Genomic DNA, 15,718 nt, shown 5'->3' with positions numbered 1-15,718 from the left:
ACTAGTACTAGCAGCACTAACCACACAGTAACACTAGTACTAGCAGCACTAACCACAGTAACACTAGTACTAGCAACACTAACCACAGTAACACTAGTACTAGCAACACTAACCACAGTAACACTAGTACTAGCAGAACTAACCAACCTGGAACTACTAGTCAACAAAGTTTCCGTCACTTTCAGATGTCGTCAGCTGTTGCGACCCTGGTTAGTGGTAGTGAACTCCCCGCCCCCCCTGCGGTCAGTGCCTACCCTCATGTGTCTAACAAACTAACAAACTAACATTAATAACAATAGTAGGTAGTAGGCCTAAGAGATACAGCAAGCGAGAAGGGTTATTTAGTAAATTCAATTTTAATAATAAAATGATTGATTATCTTGAGGTTATCCTGAGATGATTTCGGGGCTTAGCGTCCTTGCGGCCCGGTCCTCGACCAGGCCTCCTCCCGTAGGAAGCAGCCCGTAGCAGCTGTCTAACTCCCAGGTGCCTATTTTACTGCTAGGTAACAGGGGCATCAGGGTGAGAGAAACTCTGCCCATTTGTTTCCGCCTCCACCGGGGATCGAACCCGGAACGTCAGGACTACGAATCCGAAGCGCCGTCTACTCAGCTGTCAGGCCCATATGGGCCTAGGAGAAAATAAACAGGGAACTTACAAACATTCAATGGGAAAATGTTCTAAGTAATAAAAATCTTACACAAGGAATAGAAAAACTGACTTCTGAAGCATTTGAAGTCTGAAACATGCTCCTTTGAGGAAAGTCAGAAAGAGGTCCAACGTAGGGAGAGAACGCAGACCACACTACAAAGGAAGAAAAAAAAAATGAGGGAAATGCTTAGGCAGACACTTAGACTTTCCATACAAAGAAGGAATAATTTAAGCAGGGAGATTGCCAGCATGTCCATGCACTCAGCCCCGGAGCCTGACTCGTGGAATTCAATATTTATAAAGAAATGCAAAGTGCCAGTAGCACAGGCACTCAGTATAGTGTGGAGGAAGAGCTTGGACACGGGGGAGATACCAGATGTGCTTAAAGCAGCAGACATAGCCCCTCTACACAAGGGAGGGAGCAAAGCATTGGTAAAAAATTATAGACCAGTTGCACTAACGTCCCTCATAATAAAAGTATTTGAGAGTCATCAAGAAGGCATTCGATATGTCCACACGAGGCAGCTCCTATTGATCCATACGAGGCAGCTCCTATTGGTCCATACGAGGCAGCTCCTATTGGTCCATACGAGGCAGCTCCTATTGGTCCATATGAGGCAGCTCCTATTGGTCCATACGAGGCAGCTCCTATTGGTCCATACGAGGCAGCTCCTATTGGTCCATACGAGGCAGGTCCTATTGGTCCATACGAGGCAGCTCCTATTGGTCCATACGAGGCAGCTCCTATGTATCCACCTTGACTCATTCATATACATGTTTAACCTACGCATGAAACAATCAAGGTACAAAACATATCTGATAAACAGATATGTTTATACATGCTTGGATTCGTATATACATATTATACACATAGCTTGACTTGTGTATGTATACTTGTGTATGTGTATGACTTATACACATATACATGAATGTACACTTAACCTTAACGTATAATTTAAGACACTGTAGATTTACTGTAATTTATGTAAATTCACTGTAAATTTTATGTAAATTAACCCAAATATATGTTATCAAATCTGACATTTATTAATAAAGTTACTGATTGATTGATTGATTGATTGATTGACTGATTGATTGACTGATTGATTGATTGACTGATCGATTGATTGACTGATTGATTGACTGATTGATTGATTGACTGATAGATTTATTGACTGATTGATTGATAGACCGATTGATTGACTGATTGATTGACATAAATATTAAACTCTAGTAGAAGTAAATATGATGCAAATTAGGTTATTGCCTCGGCGTTAAGACTAACATCTGCTGTGATGTTAAGACTAACATTAACATAGTCAAATCTAGCAGACTTGACTAAATGTAAACTCTGTCAGCAGAACTATTCGCATATTTTGCGTCATTATATAATGGAATGTGAAAAAATTCTGAAATTCAGAGATAACACCATCAGTGGTGTCCAAGAAATGTGTAAATACTTCATTTGTAATGATGTGCTGCCGGGAATCTTAGCCAAGTATCCAAAATTTGCTTATTGTAGGTAATGCATGCACATGACTGTAAAGCTGCCGCCCAGTTGGGTGGGTGTGGAGCACATGACTGTAAAGCTGCCGCCCTTTTGGGTGGGTGTGGAGCACATGACTGTAAAGCTGCCGCCCAGTTGGGTGAGTGTGGAGCACATGACTGTAAAGCTGCCGCCCAGTTGGGTGGGTGTGGAGCACATGACTGTAAAGCTGCCGCCCTGGTGGGTGGGTGTGGAGCACATGACTGTAAAGCTGCCGCCCAGTTGGGTGGGTGTGGAGCACATGACTGTAAAGCTGCCGCCCAGTTGGGTGGGTGTGGAGCACATGACTGTAAAGCTGCCGCCCAGTTGGGTGGGTGTGGAGCACATGACTGTAAAGCTGCCGCCCAGTTGGGTGGGTGTGGAGCACATGACTGTAAAGCTGCCGCCCTTTTGGGTGGGTGTGGAACACATGACTGTAAAGCTGCCGCCCAGTTGGGTGGGTGTGGAGCACATGACTGTAAAGCTGCCGCCCAGTTGGGTGGGTGTGGAGCAAGACTAGTAACTGTGTCACTCACCATAGATGTAAAGTGCCTTGTATAGTGACTGTTGTGAGCCTCTTGTTGAATCACTTGTGATATAAAATGATTTTTGATATATACATGTATTTATGTACACGGCTGTGTATATGTATACATGTGTATGTAACATTAACAATGTGTAACTCGCTTCACAAGACTGTCACTTGCTTAGCTAAACGAACTATGTGATTCAGTTCGTGAACCCATTATGTACCCATGTAACCCTCTCCTCCACCACCCACGGGATGGGTATCGGATGCATAATATAAAAAATGAAATTAAAAAAACATTAACACAGGATTACAGGTATTAGTAACATCATCATTGCCTCTAGTGAATTAGTTAAAAATACTCTACTTATGCATTTGAAGGATTATATTACATTCATGTTTAATGAAGAAGCCATTCATGGAGGTAATTTCTCCAGTCACTTCCACCAGAATGGCTTTCACAAAAGATAAATGGCTGTGCCAAGGGAAAAAAGTCCATTAGTTGAAAATATTGCTTGTATAAAGCTTGATATAATGTCAAGGGCAGAGTCCGCTTGCTATTACAGCTCCTCATGCTGGGGATTTTTTATTGGTTATTATAATTTCCTCCCTAGACATTCTGACCCACAGGTCTTTTGCAGTGGTATTTCCTTCAACTAACTTCCCGTATCTTCATTGAACACACATTTACTGGTATCTGCAAGACTGCGATGGCAGATCAATATTGCCTCCATGGCCGTTTTTGGGTCCTTGGTTTTCACAATGAGTTTATCGCCCAACTTATTGATAACCAAGAGTTGACTTTCATCGCAGGAAGCTGTAGGAGCAGCACCTTCTTCTGTTCTTGTTCACTGGAGACAGGTGTTGGCACATGTGAAGGGGTCAGAACACCTGCTCCCAGGGCATTACCTGCACGCTGGTGTCACCTAGTCTGTACAGGTGTGGGTATATCGTACCAACAGCCCCCTGGGGCCCGATTCACGAAGCAGTTACACAAGCACTTACGAACCTGTACATATTTTCTCAATCTTTGGCGGCTTTGTTTACAATTATTAAACAGTAATGAGCTGCGAAGCACCAGGAGGCTGTTTATAACAATAACAACAGTTGATTGGCAAGTTTTCATGCTTGTAAACTGTTTAATAAATGTAACCAAAGCCGTCAAAGATTGAGGAAAGATGTACACGTTCGTAAGTACCTGCGTAACTGCTTCGTGAATCTGCCCCCGTGCTGGTAAAATAGGAACATTCAAGATCAGAGGAAATCATATTGTTTCCAGATATGAATATTTTGTTCTGCCACTAAATAATAATTATTATGTACTCACCTAATTGTGTTTGCGAGGGTTGAGCTTCAGCTTTTTGGTCCCGCCTCTCAACTGTTAATCCACGAGGGTGCGTGTGTGTATTCACCTATTTGTGCCTGCAGGATTGAGTATTAGCTCTTGTACCCCGCCTTTCTAGCCACGGGTTGTTTGAAGAAATGACTCCTATCATATTTCCCTATCATATCTACTTTTAAAACTATGAGTAGAGTTTGCTATAACACAACCTGCTCGTTTAATTCATTCCATTTCTCCACTACTCTCACGCTAAATGAAAACTTTCTAACATTGCTATGACTCTTCTAAGTTTCAAGCTTCCACCCACGTTCCTTTGTTTCATTCGTATTCAATGTGAACATTTCATCTATTTCCACTCTGTCAGTCCCCATATGTATTTTTTACATCTCTATCATGTCACCCTCTCTCTCCTTTATTCTAGGGAAGTCAGGTTCAGTTACACACAGAAATCACAATTGCGTGATTCATCAAATGAACAAATCCACAAGGGCCGTGACGAGGATTCGAACCTGCGTCCGAGAGCATCCCAGACGCTGCCTTAATCGACTGAGCTACGACATGGTAAAAGGAGTTGAAACCGAAGTTCTACTGAACTTACTGGATCCTGCAGCCTCTCCGAGGCACAAACCAGGGTTTTATGAAGTAATGAAGGCGAAGAGGGAGAACGGCCTATTGACATAGCTCGGGTGCAGGGGGGAGTTGTGTAAAACCCTGGATTGTGTCTCGGAGAGGCTGCAGGATCCAGTAAGTTCAGTAGAACTTCGGTTTCAACTCCTTTTACCATATCGTAGCTCAGTCGATTAAGGCAGCGTCTGGGATGCTCTCGGACGCAGGTTCGAATCCTCCTCACGGCCCTTGTGGATTTGTTCAGGTTCAGTTGTTTCAGTCGCACTTCAATACCATCCCTGGCAATTCTGGAACGACCCATGTGAAGTCTAACACTAATGACACATTTGAAAATGCAAATGAATAATATATAGATAAAATATTCCCATGTTGTTTCTGGTGGTCGTGTGTATTAGATGCCTTGTAAGTTGTGTGATAAAGTTTACACTGGTAAACTCTTGGATGACCAGCTGGCCAGTCTGGTAAACTCTTGGATGACCAGCTGGCCAGTCTGGTAAACTCTTGGACGACCAGCTGGCCAGTCTGGTAAACTCTTGGACGACCAGCTGGCCAGTCTGGTAAACTCTTGGATGAGCAGCTGGCCAGTCTGGTAAACTCTTGGACAAGCAGCTGGCCAGTCTGGTAAACTCTTGGACGACCAGCTGGCCAGTCTGGTAAACTCTTGGACGACCAGCTGGCCAGTCTGGTAAACTCTTGGACGACCAGCTGGCCAGTCTGGTAAACTCTTGGACGACCAGCTGGCCAGTCTGGTAAACTCTTGGACGACCAGCTGGCCAGTCTGGTAAACTCTTGGACGACCAGCTGGCCAGTCTGGTAAACTCTTGGACGACCAGCTGGCCAGTCTGGTAAACTCTTGGACGACCAGCTGGCCAGTCTGGTAAACTCTTGGACGACCAGCTGGCCAGTCTGGTAAACTCTTGGACGACCAGCTGGCCAGTCTGGTAAACTCTTGGACGACCAGCTGGCCAGTCTGGTAAACTCTTGGACAAGCAGCTGGCCAGTCTGGTAAACTCTTGGACGACCAGCTGGCCAGTCTGGTAAACTCTTGGACGAGCAGCTGGCCAGTCTGGTAAACTCTTGGACGACCAGCTGGCCAGTCTGGTAAACTCTTGGACGACCAGCTGGCCAGTCTGGTAAACTCTTGGACGACCAGCTGGCCAGTCTGGTAAACTCTTGGACGACCAGCTGGCCAGTCTGGTAAACTCTTGGACGACCAGCTGGTCAGTCTGGTAAACTCTTGGACGACCAGCTGGCCAGTCTGGTAAACTCTTGGACGACCAGCTGGCCAGTCTGGTAAACTCTTGGACGACCAGCTGGCCAGTCTGGTAAACTCTTGGACGACCAGCTGGCCAGTCTGGTAAACTCTTGGACAAGCAGCTGGCCAGTCTGGTAAACTCTTGGACAAGCAGCTGGCCAGTCTGGTAAACTCTTGGACGACCAGCTGGCCAGTCTGGTAAACTCTTGGACGACCAGCTGGCCAGTCTGGTAAACTCTTGGACGACCAGCTGGCCAGTCTGGTAAACTCTTGGACGACCAGCTGGCCAGTCTGGTAAACTCTTGGACAAGCAGCTGGCCAGTCTGGTAAACTCTTGGACGACCAGCTGGCCAGTCTGGTAAACTCTTGGACGACCAGCTGGCCAGTCTGGTAAACTCTTGGACGACCAGCTGGCCAGTCTGGTAAACTCTTGGACGACCAGCTGGCCAGTCTGGTAAACTCTTGGACAAGCAGCTGGCCAGTCTGGTAAACTCTTGGACGACCAGCTGGCCAGTCTGGTAAACTCTTGGACAAGCAGCTGGCCAGTCTGGTAAACTCTTGGACGACCAGCTGGCCAGTCTGGTAAACTCTTGGACAAGCAGCTGGCCAGTCTGGTAAACTCTTGGACAAGCAGCTGGCCAGTCTGGTAAACTCTTGGACAAGCAGCTGGCCAGTCTGGTAAACTCTTGGACAAGCAGCTGGCCAGTCTGGTAAACTCTTGGACGACCAGCTGGCCAGTCTGGTAAACTCTTGGACGACCAGCTGGCCAGTCTGGTAAACTCTTGGACAAGCAGCTGGCCAGTCTGGTAAACTCTTGGACAAGCAGCTGGCCAGTCTGGTAAACTCTTGGACAAGCGGTTGAACCAACACAAATATTCTATTAGGCCGAGTCAAACTTCTAATGCTTTACTTGTTCATTAGCAAGTAAAGCATCTTGTTCACTGGATTAATGCAAAAGCTTTGACCTATAACAAATTTTTTATTGACAGACATATAACTGAATCCAATCTCAGATTCCAATCCAGAATCTCAGAATCCAATCTCAGGGAGGAGATCCGCTCAAGGGAATGGATTGGAAACGACTACATAGTCAGTGCTATTATCTACTCTCTATCCATGGTTAGAATAGGTCAATGGCTACTTTAGGTTAAGGTTTGGATAGGCTAGGTTAGGTAAGGTTAGGATAGGTAAAGTTAAGGTTACTTTAGGTTAAAGTTTGGATAGGTTAGGAAAAGGTTAAGTTTCATTATGTTTCGTCACGTTAATATGATGTATTATTGACGATAAAGTGAAATATTAACAAACAAACAATCCCAGCAAACAATTCCAGCAAACAATCCCAATAACAATCCCAGCAAACACACAATGTAGCCACACCATTATTTTTACAAACGTTTCATTGATGCAATGTTGCAACACGTTCAAAACCGTATGGCAACATTGTGTATAAGTTGAGAAAACATAAACTGCTAAAAAAAACACTTGTAAACTCCCTGGAAAACAAACAACCCATTTCAGACTTCATCCGAGTCGCTGGAATTCAGAATTAGAAGCAATTCTCATCTTAAAGATGTGACAATGGGTCAGACCCTTCTTAACTGGCTATGACAGTCACCTACCACCCATGTGTCATCTGCAAAATCTGCAGAGCATCAGGGGTTCCAGACGGATAATTTCTTGACAGAGATGACATAGTCTCTCTATCTCCCTTCTCTCAGTCACCCTCTCTCTCTCTCACCTCTCTCTCTCTCTCCCAATCTATCTCTCTCCCTCCCCCCCCCCCCCACTCACGCACCACCACTCTGGAGACAGACACAGGCCTATAATGGGCATGAAAGTCCCGCACGAGTTGACCATCCCTTAGAGTAATCAACTCTATAATGAGACAGAGTTCCAACTCTGACATTTCTCCTGATGGGTTTTTTATCCTTTTCTTCCAAGTCGGGAATGTGTGGCGACTGTTCTTAAGGCCTTGATTGAGTGCAGTTGAGTGCAAGGAGAGTGTATGCACGCGTGTGGTTGAGTGGTTCACTCTTCTGATGACTCACACTCTCTTGTGAGCTGTTGCTTACAAGTTATGAGGTTTTTTGTGAGTACAATGAGTGGTTTCTTGAGTACCTACAATCTATGAGTGAATAACTCACAGTTATAAGGACCAATAAAGGACACTAGAGATGTAATCTAAATCCTGTGTCAAGATGAGTTAATTCACTCATAACAACATTAATATTCACTCATTAACCTCTAATAATTCTAAAAATCTTGGATTAATATATTCCTCATTATATATTCCAAGATGATACTCAAGGAGATTTGAAGGAGAGATATGTTCACTTCATTAAAAGTTTAGATTCATTTATATTTTGATATTCCTCAATTACGGCCACATTCATTTCATATTCTTGACTATTAATTGGTGTAAACTGGCCAGGAATGTTGAGTGAGTCTGCAATGACTGATCTAAAAATAATATTAGAATTGTTTACATTGTTCAGGAGTTTAATAAAGTGTTTTGTTTATGCCACAGGTAAGTTTACTGAAGGTGTTGAAGATGTATACCCACGTAAGTAAACTGAGTTTTGAGTATCTTTAGATAACTAGATAGGGATATACCTTGAGTATCTTTGTTACTTAAGTTTAATTGGTATAACTATGACATTAAATTTTATAATTCATTATGATAATTTTTCGAGCATATGATTTTTTTGTTTCCATTTCGATATATTAGTTAATACATTTATTATTGAACATTATATAATTATTTATGATAAATTAAAATCTGTAATCTTAATTTTTCTGTCACATAAAGTTTTATGTAGCAACATTTTTTTCTGTAATTATTTGGTTACAAAACATATATTTGATCAATACAGAATACAGAACTTTCCTTTTAATCACAGCTTTATGGATCAAAAATAAAGGAGGGCAGTTTTGTGGGGTCCTTAAATTAGGGAGACAATACCAGATGAAAAGTTTAAGAAGAAGTTGAACTTGTTGAAAAAAAACATGATTTTTTTTTTAAAGAATGTTACTAAAAGACTTATTTTGGGGGGAAATCAGAGACAATGGTGAACTATGGTGATTTAGTATGTAAAGGTCTAGGTTCACATAGAGACTTGGGATGTAATGTTTCTCTAAAAACAAAAAAACTAAATTAAAAAAAAATGAAAAACTGGACATTAAGACAAAAAGAATCCTACTATGCTTGCTGATGCTGGTGGACTCCCTCCCCCCCCCCCCACCCCCACCAGGCATAAGGTCCCCAAACCCACTACTATATATCAGGAATTCTCCAAAAATCACCCTTTATCTAAAAATGTTTTTTTTTTGTTATTACTTTGTAATATATTTGTAAATATACGATTTATTGGCGGATGAGCCATGTATTAGGCGAAAACTTTGCGTGATACAAAAAACTAACAATATATTTGGATTCAGAATGAAAAATACTATTACAATTCCATGTTATTTGTGACAAAAATATAAATTATTTTTCAAGCCATTAATACATGTTTATGTATATCTGTGTTTAGTTTGGTTTAGATCCGCCATGAGAGGGAAATACATATTGTGTGATTAAGTGTATACATGTATGTATGTATGTACTCACATATTGTTGCTTGCGGGGGTTGAGCTTTGGCTCCATGGTCCCGCCTCTCAACTGTCTATACTGGTGAGACACGTGAGACGTATGTATTTCTTATTGCATGTATGTTTGTATGTATGTATGTGTCTGTGTGTACTGCCTGAGGATGAGTTCCAGATCTTGGGCCCCAATTCACGATGCTTGCCTCGACCACTTGTGTATAGAGTCTATTTTTCAGTTCCACATCATTACAAACAAAAATTGGATTGCAGTTGATTTTCTAATTATTGAAATTCCCCATGAATAAAAAACGTGAGACTTCAATGAATTCACAATTATATATTTGAATTCACGAGCCTCTTATGGTTTCATGGGGATAAAATGGAATTATCAGGATAAAGCGCCAAGCCACTACGACTATATAGCACTTGGAAGGGATCTAGATAAGGATTTGGAATGGGACGGAGGGAAAGGAATGGTGCCCCACCATTTGAACGTTCGGGGATTGAACACCGACCTGCATGAGGCGAGACCATCGCCCTACCGTCCACCCCCCCAAGTGGCTGAGGAAGCTTGCATAGGAAATTATTGAACTCTCTGCCACTATGGAACCTTCCAGTGTTTTACACACACACACACACACACACACACACACACACACACACACACACACACACACACACACACACACACACACACACACACACACACACATATATATATATATATATATATATATATATATATATATATATATATATATATATATATATATATATATCCAGCGCGGTCTTTTGATTTGCGAGAACGTACTAAACACGAAGTCGTAACCTGTGTCTGTACCCAAGCCAAGCCAAGCGAAAGATTAAGATTCCTAGAGATACCTTATAGAGATAAAAAATACAAGGTACCTGGAGATACCTTACAGAAATACAGGTCACCTAAAGATATCTTATAGAAATAGAGATACAAGGTACCTAGAGATACCTTATAGAGAAAGAGATACCAGGTATCTAAAGATACCTTATAGAGATAGAGATACAAGGTACCTAGAGATACCTTATAGAGAAAGAGATACCAGGTATCTAAAGATACCTTATAGAGATAGAGATACAAGGTACCTTATGTCTCATCGTCTACTGTGGTGGTATCTGTGCATTATTTCGGTGTTGCTATTGGTCAGCATCTCTATGGCAATTGTCTGATTATATTTAAAAAAAGATTCGATCTTTCGTGCATTGTCAATCCTAATGCTCTCAATATATAGACAAGACAAACAACACCTTCAAGCAACCTAACAATGCACAAACAGTTAAGCACTATTACAGACCACAAATAACAATTAATATATACTCAAAAAAGTATCTTTATGAGATATAACTCCAGCAACTTATCTTCCCCAACTACAGCACTTAAGTCACACCCAGAAGGACACTTAAGTGCTCAGCCATGCTGGAAGTTAAGTAAATAAGACCAGGTACTTGGTTATGGAGGAAGGAGCTCCTAGAGGCTAGAGACAAGGTGGACACAGGTCTTGCCTGCTCCCTCTTCATACTCCCCTCCTATTATATAAGTTAAGGCAGGCATTATGCAAATTATATTCAGAACTGGAAGTTAGTGTAGGGACTCGAGAGAGAGAGAGAGAGAGAGAGAGAGAGAGAGAGAGAGAGAGAGAGAGAGAGAGAGAGAGAGAGAGAGAGAGAGAGAGAGAGAGAGAGAGAGAGAGAGAGAGAAAAAAAAAAACGTTCTCTCCCCTCCTCTCAGTAACTCCAAAGGGTAAACTCTTACACTTTTGAGAGAATCACAATAGCCTCCTCATCTCTCCCTCTCCCATGTCCTCTCCCACATCCCTAACTCTCCCCTCCCTCACCTCCCTCCCTCCCTCACTTGCCCCCCTTCCTGCTTCGCTAAATCCCTCACTTCCTACCCCACTCTCATCTCAGAGTCCGTGTTTCTCTTTCTCTCTCTCCCCTCTCCTTCAAGCCTTTCATCCCCTCATTACACATACACACGCGCGCACAGGCACACACGCACACACGCACACACACACACACACACACACACACACACACACACATACACACACACACTCAACACACACACACACACACACACACACACACACACACACACACACACACACACACACACACACATACACACACACACACACACACACACACACACACACACATACACACACACACAGGGGGGCCCTGGTAGCGTGGTGGATAGCGCGCAGGACTTGTAATTCTGTGGCGCGGGTTCGATTCCCGCACCAGGCAGAAACAAATGAGCAAAGTTTCTTTCACCCTATGCCCCTGTTACCTAGCAGTAAATAGGTACCTGGGAGTTAGTCAGCTGTCACGGGCTGCCTCCTGGGGTGTGTGTGTGTGATGTGGAGAAAAATAAAAAGTAATTAGTAAACAGATGATTGACAGTTGAGAGGCGGGCCGAAAAGAGCAAAGCTCAACCACCGCAAACACAACTAGGTGAATACAACTAGATGAATACACACACACAGGCACACACACACACAAAGTAATGAAGCTAGGCGGTGGAAACAGGAGGCCAGACACAAGATACCGAATGGGAGATGAAGTCCTTCATGAAACGGACAAAGAGAAGGATCTAGGAATTGATATCACACCAAACCTGTCTCCTGAAGCTCACATCAAAAGAATAACGTCTGCGCCATATGCGAGGCTGGCTAACATCAGAACAGCGTTCAGGAACCTGTGTAAGGAATCATTCAGAATCTTGTACACCACATATGTAAGACCAATCCTGGAGTATGCGGCCCCAGCATGGAGCCCGTACCTTGTCAAGCACAAGGCAAAGCTGGAAAAAGTCCAAAGGTATGCCACTAGACTAGTCCCAGAACTAAGAGGCATGAGTTACGAGGAAAGGCTGCGGGAAATGCACCTTACGACACTGGAAGACAGAAGAGTAAGGGGAGACATGATTACAACCCACAAAATTCTCAGGAGAATTGACAGGGCAGACAAGGATAAACTATTCAACACTGGCGGTACGCGAACAAGGGGACACAGGTGGAAACTGAGTACCCACATGAGCCACAGGGACGTTAGAAGGAACTTTTTCAGTGTCAGAGTAGTTAACATATGGAACACATTAGGCAGTGATGTGGTGGAGGCTGACTCCATACACAGTTTCAAATATAGATATAATGGAACCTAGCAGGCTCAGGAACTTGTACACCAGTTGATTTACAGTTGAGAGGCGGGACCAAAGAGCCAGAGCTCAACTCCCACAAGCACAACTAGGTGAATACACACACATATACACACACACACACACACAAATGGATACACAGGCTCCATCAGCGGGTCCGTGACAGCAGATGGGAAAAGATTGATGGCCTGGTCACTACTCCCCAGCAAACAACAGAAGATCCAGAGAGGAATACAATGACATCAACAGACCATAAATAGATGATCACCAGAGAGCAGCAGCAACAGCAGCACACACACAATGACGGGACCAAAGAGCCAGAGCTCAACCCCCGCAAGCAAGTTCACCCGGTCGGCCGAACGGACAGCACGCTGTACTTGTGGTCCTGTGGTCCTGGGTTCGATTCCAGGCGCCGGCGAGAAACAATGGACAGAGTTTCTTTCACCCTATGCCCCTGTTACCTAGCAGTAAAATAGGTACCTGGGTGTTAGTCAGCTGTCACGGGCTGCTTCCTGGGGGTGGAGGCCTGGTCGAGGACCGGGCCGCGGGGATACTAAAGCCCCGAAATCATCTCAAGATAACCTCAAGATAACCCCCTCATTAGGTGAATGAGAGCTCACCTACTAGTCATGGAGGACTTAAATCACTCAGAGATCAACTGAGCATGAAGGAATGACGGACCTTCAACCTGAGAAACTATGACAATGATTTTGCTTCTAAAGCAAAGAAACAACCAAAATTCCTACATATAAGAAGAAAAGAGAGTGAATAACCGACTAGATTATGAAAAAGAGGAAGTGAATATTCAAGAAATCAGTAGTGGCTCATGGAAACACATGGAGGGATTACATCTCTGTAAACTGTACAATCATACAGCACGAACCCTCTATTTTTGCCTCATTTTAATTAAAATTTAAATAATCAGTTATAAATACATTGAAAATAACAATAAGAATGAAGACTAAACCACACACCAGAAGAACTAATGGAGCAGGTTGTAGAAGCAAACTCCATTCATCATTTTAATAGTAGTTATAATAGGGAAATAGGCCTGGAGTCATTGCATATTTTTGTCTCATTTTAATTAAAATTTAAAAATAATCAGATATAAATACATTTAAAATAACAATGAGAATGAAGACTAAACCACACACCAGAAGAACTAATGGAGCAGGTTGTAGAAGCAAACTCCATTCATCATTTTAATAATAGTTATAATAGGGAAATAAGCCTGGAGTCATTGCATTAGACAACCGGCAGACAGGAAGGCGGGGCCCAAGAGCTAATAGCTCCATTCTGCAGTCCCTACCAACACACACACAAGACTATTTGAGAGTATGATTGGCAGCACTAAATACCTGAGTATCAGCATTTATAAATATGAGAGAGCACATTGAGTATTTATGAGACTGAGAATAAATGTCTAATTACGGGTAATTTAACTGAGACGAGAGAGAACATCTTCCGCGTAAGACTCCAAACATGTAGGACGAAGTTGGATGATGCTGTAGATTGGAATTACCATGATAGAGAATTATAGCGTGTTGGAGATTGGGGATCTTCAGATCCAGCATCCCTCACCTTTGGCTCTCTTCACACCTGAAATCTCCTAACCTTGGCATCCTTACCTATCCAAATGGCTTTCAACTTTCACTACCTTTCACTCTCTCTCTCTCTCTCTCTTTCTCTCTCTCTCTCTCTCTCTCTCTCTCTCTCTCTCTCTCTCTCTCTCTCTTCTTCTTCTCCTTAAACACACTCTCCTTTCTCTCTTCCTCTCTTCGTGTTCCGCCATTCTCTTCAGTTTTCCTTTCTCGCTTTCGTACCTTTTTTTCCTTTGTGTATCAACAGTTCTTTTGTTTACTTTTGTTTTTTCCCCTTTTCCCTCCTTTACTCGTGCTTTCCCTCACTTTCTCTCTCCTCTTCCCTCATTCTCTCTCTCTCTCACCCTATACCTCCCCTTTCCTCTCACCAAACTCTCCCTATCTGGAGATCTTCACGTTACCTTACCTAATAGTTTACCTTCCCCTTAACAATTTAACTTCCACAACAGTTTACCTTCCACGTAATAATTTACCGGTAATTAAAAAGTTTACCTCCAACTCGACAGTTTACCTTCAACTCTATAGTTTATATCTAATGACAAATAATCTACAAAACAAGTGGCTTGTAGAAGTCAACTTGGTGCGTGTAGAAGCCAGCTAGGAAGCACGGAGCCTCGCGTGCTAATCGTCGAGGACGTCAGAAGAATTACCAAGAAAATGTAAGTTTCCTTTTGAGAAATTTGAGCCTCACCTGAGACAGGTGTGTTCCCCCCCCCCCCCCCCCCCTCCCTGGCGAGACACCTGTACCCGGCGGGGTGCGGGTCGCCCCGAGGGTGTGTCCTCGTTATAAGTGTGTGTGTACTCACCTACTGGTGCTTGTCAGGACCGATCATTAGCTCCTGGATCACGCTGTTCTACCCACCGGTTGAGTGTAATACAATGGCGGTCTCACGTCATGCAGGTCGGCGTTCAATCCCCGACCGTCCAAGTGGTTTTTCCTTCCCCCCCCGACCCATCCCAAATCTTTATCCTGACCCCTTCCAAGTGGTATATAGTCGTAATGGCTTGGCGCTTTCCCCTTTGAGAATTCCCTTCTCCCTATTGTAGCGTCATTAGGTTCAGTTCCTTCAGTCTCTTTTCATGCCCTAACACTCGCAATTCTGTTAGAAGCCTTGTTGCAAACCTCTCAACCCATGATGGGGGCTGCATAGTCTAAGATTGGTCTCACGTAGGTGGAGTACAGCGATCTAAATGCCTGGTTAACACGGCTGATGTCATCCTGTTTATATAAGCCTCCGGAGGGAGGATTGGTGTCCACTCCCAGCAGTTTTTCTGTGGTCGTTACAACGAGGTAGTTATCCTTCGTCCTGTCCAGGGCATTTAGTCTCCTAGTGGCACCTTGTTAGTGCTGGACGCTAACAGCCGTTTCTCGAACCTGTTTAAGGAGTGTTTAAGAGTGTTTAAGGA

At 43.3% G+C, this 15,718-nt stretch overlaps 1 protein-coding gene and 1 non-coding gene across 2 annotated transcripts in view; both read left to right on the top strand.

Moving 5' to 3' along the window:
- The window catches only part of LOC138359661 (uncharacterized), a 136,421-nt gene that overhangs the window by 22,662 nt on the left and 98,041 nt on the right, over nt 1–15,718 (top strand). The window lies entirely within an intron of this gene.
- Nucleotides 11,729–11,800, top strand: TRNAT-UGU (transfer RNA threonine (anticodon UGU)). Its single transcript has one exon. It is a non-coding gene; the product is annotated as a tRNA-Thr (tRNA).

This window comes from Procambarus clarkii, chromosome 92 (assembly GCF_040958095.1).
Source record: "Procambarus clarkii isolate CNS0578487 chromosome 92, FALCON_Pclarkii_2.0, whole genome shotgun sequence".
Classification (NCBI taxonomy): Eukaryota; Metazoa; Arthropoda; class Malacostraca; order Decapoda; family Cambaridae; genus Procambarus; species Procambarus clarkii.
The sequence above is the reverse complement of the archived record's forward strand: the minus strand, read 5'-3'. Positions and strand labels throughout refer to the sequence as shown.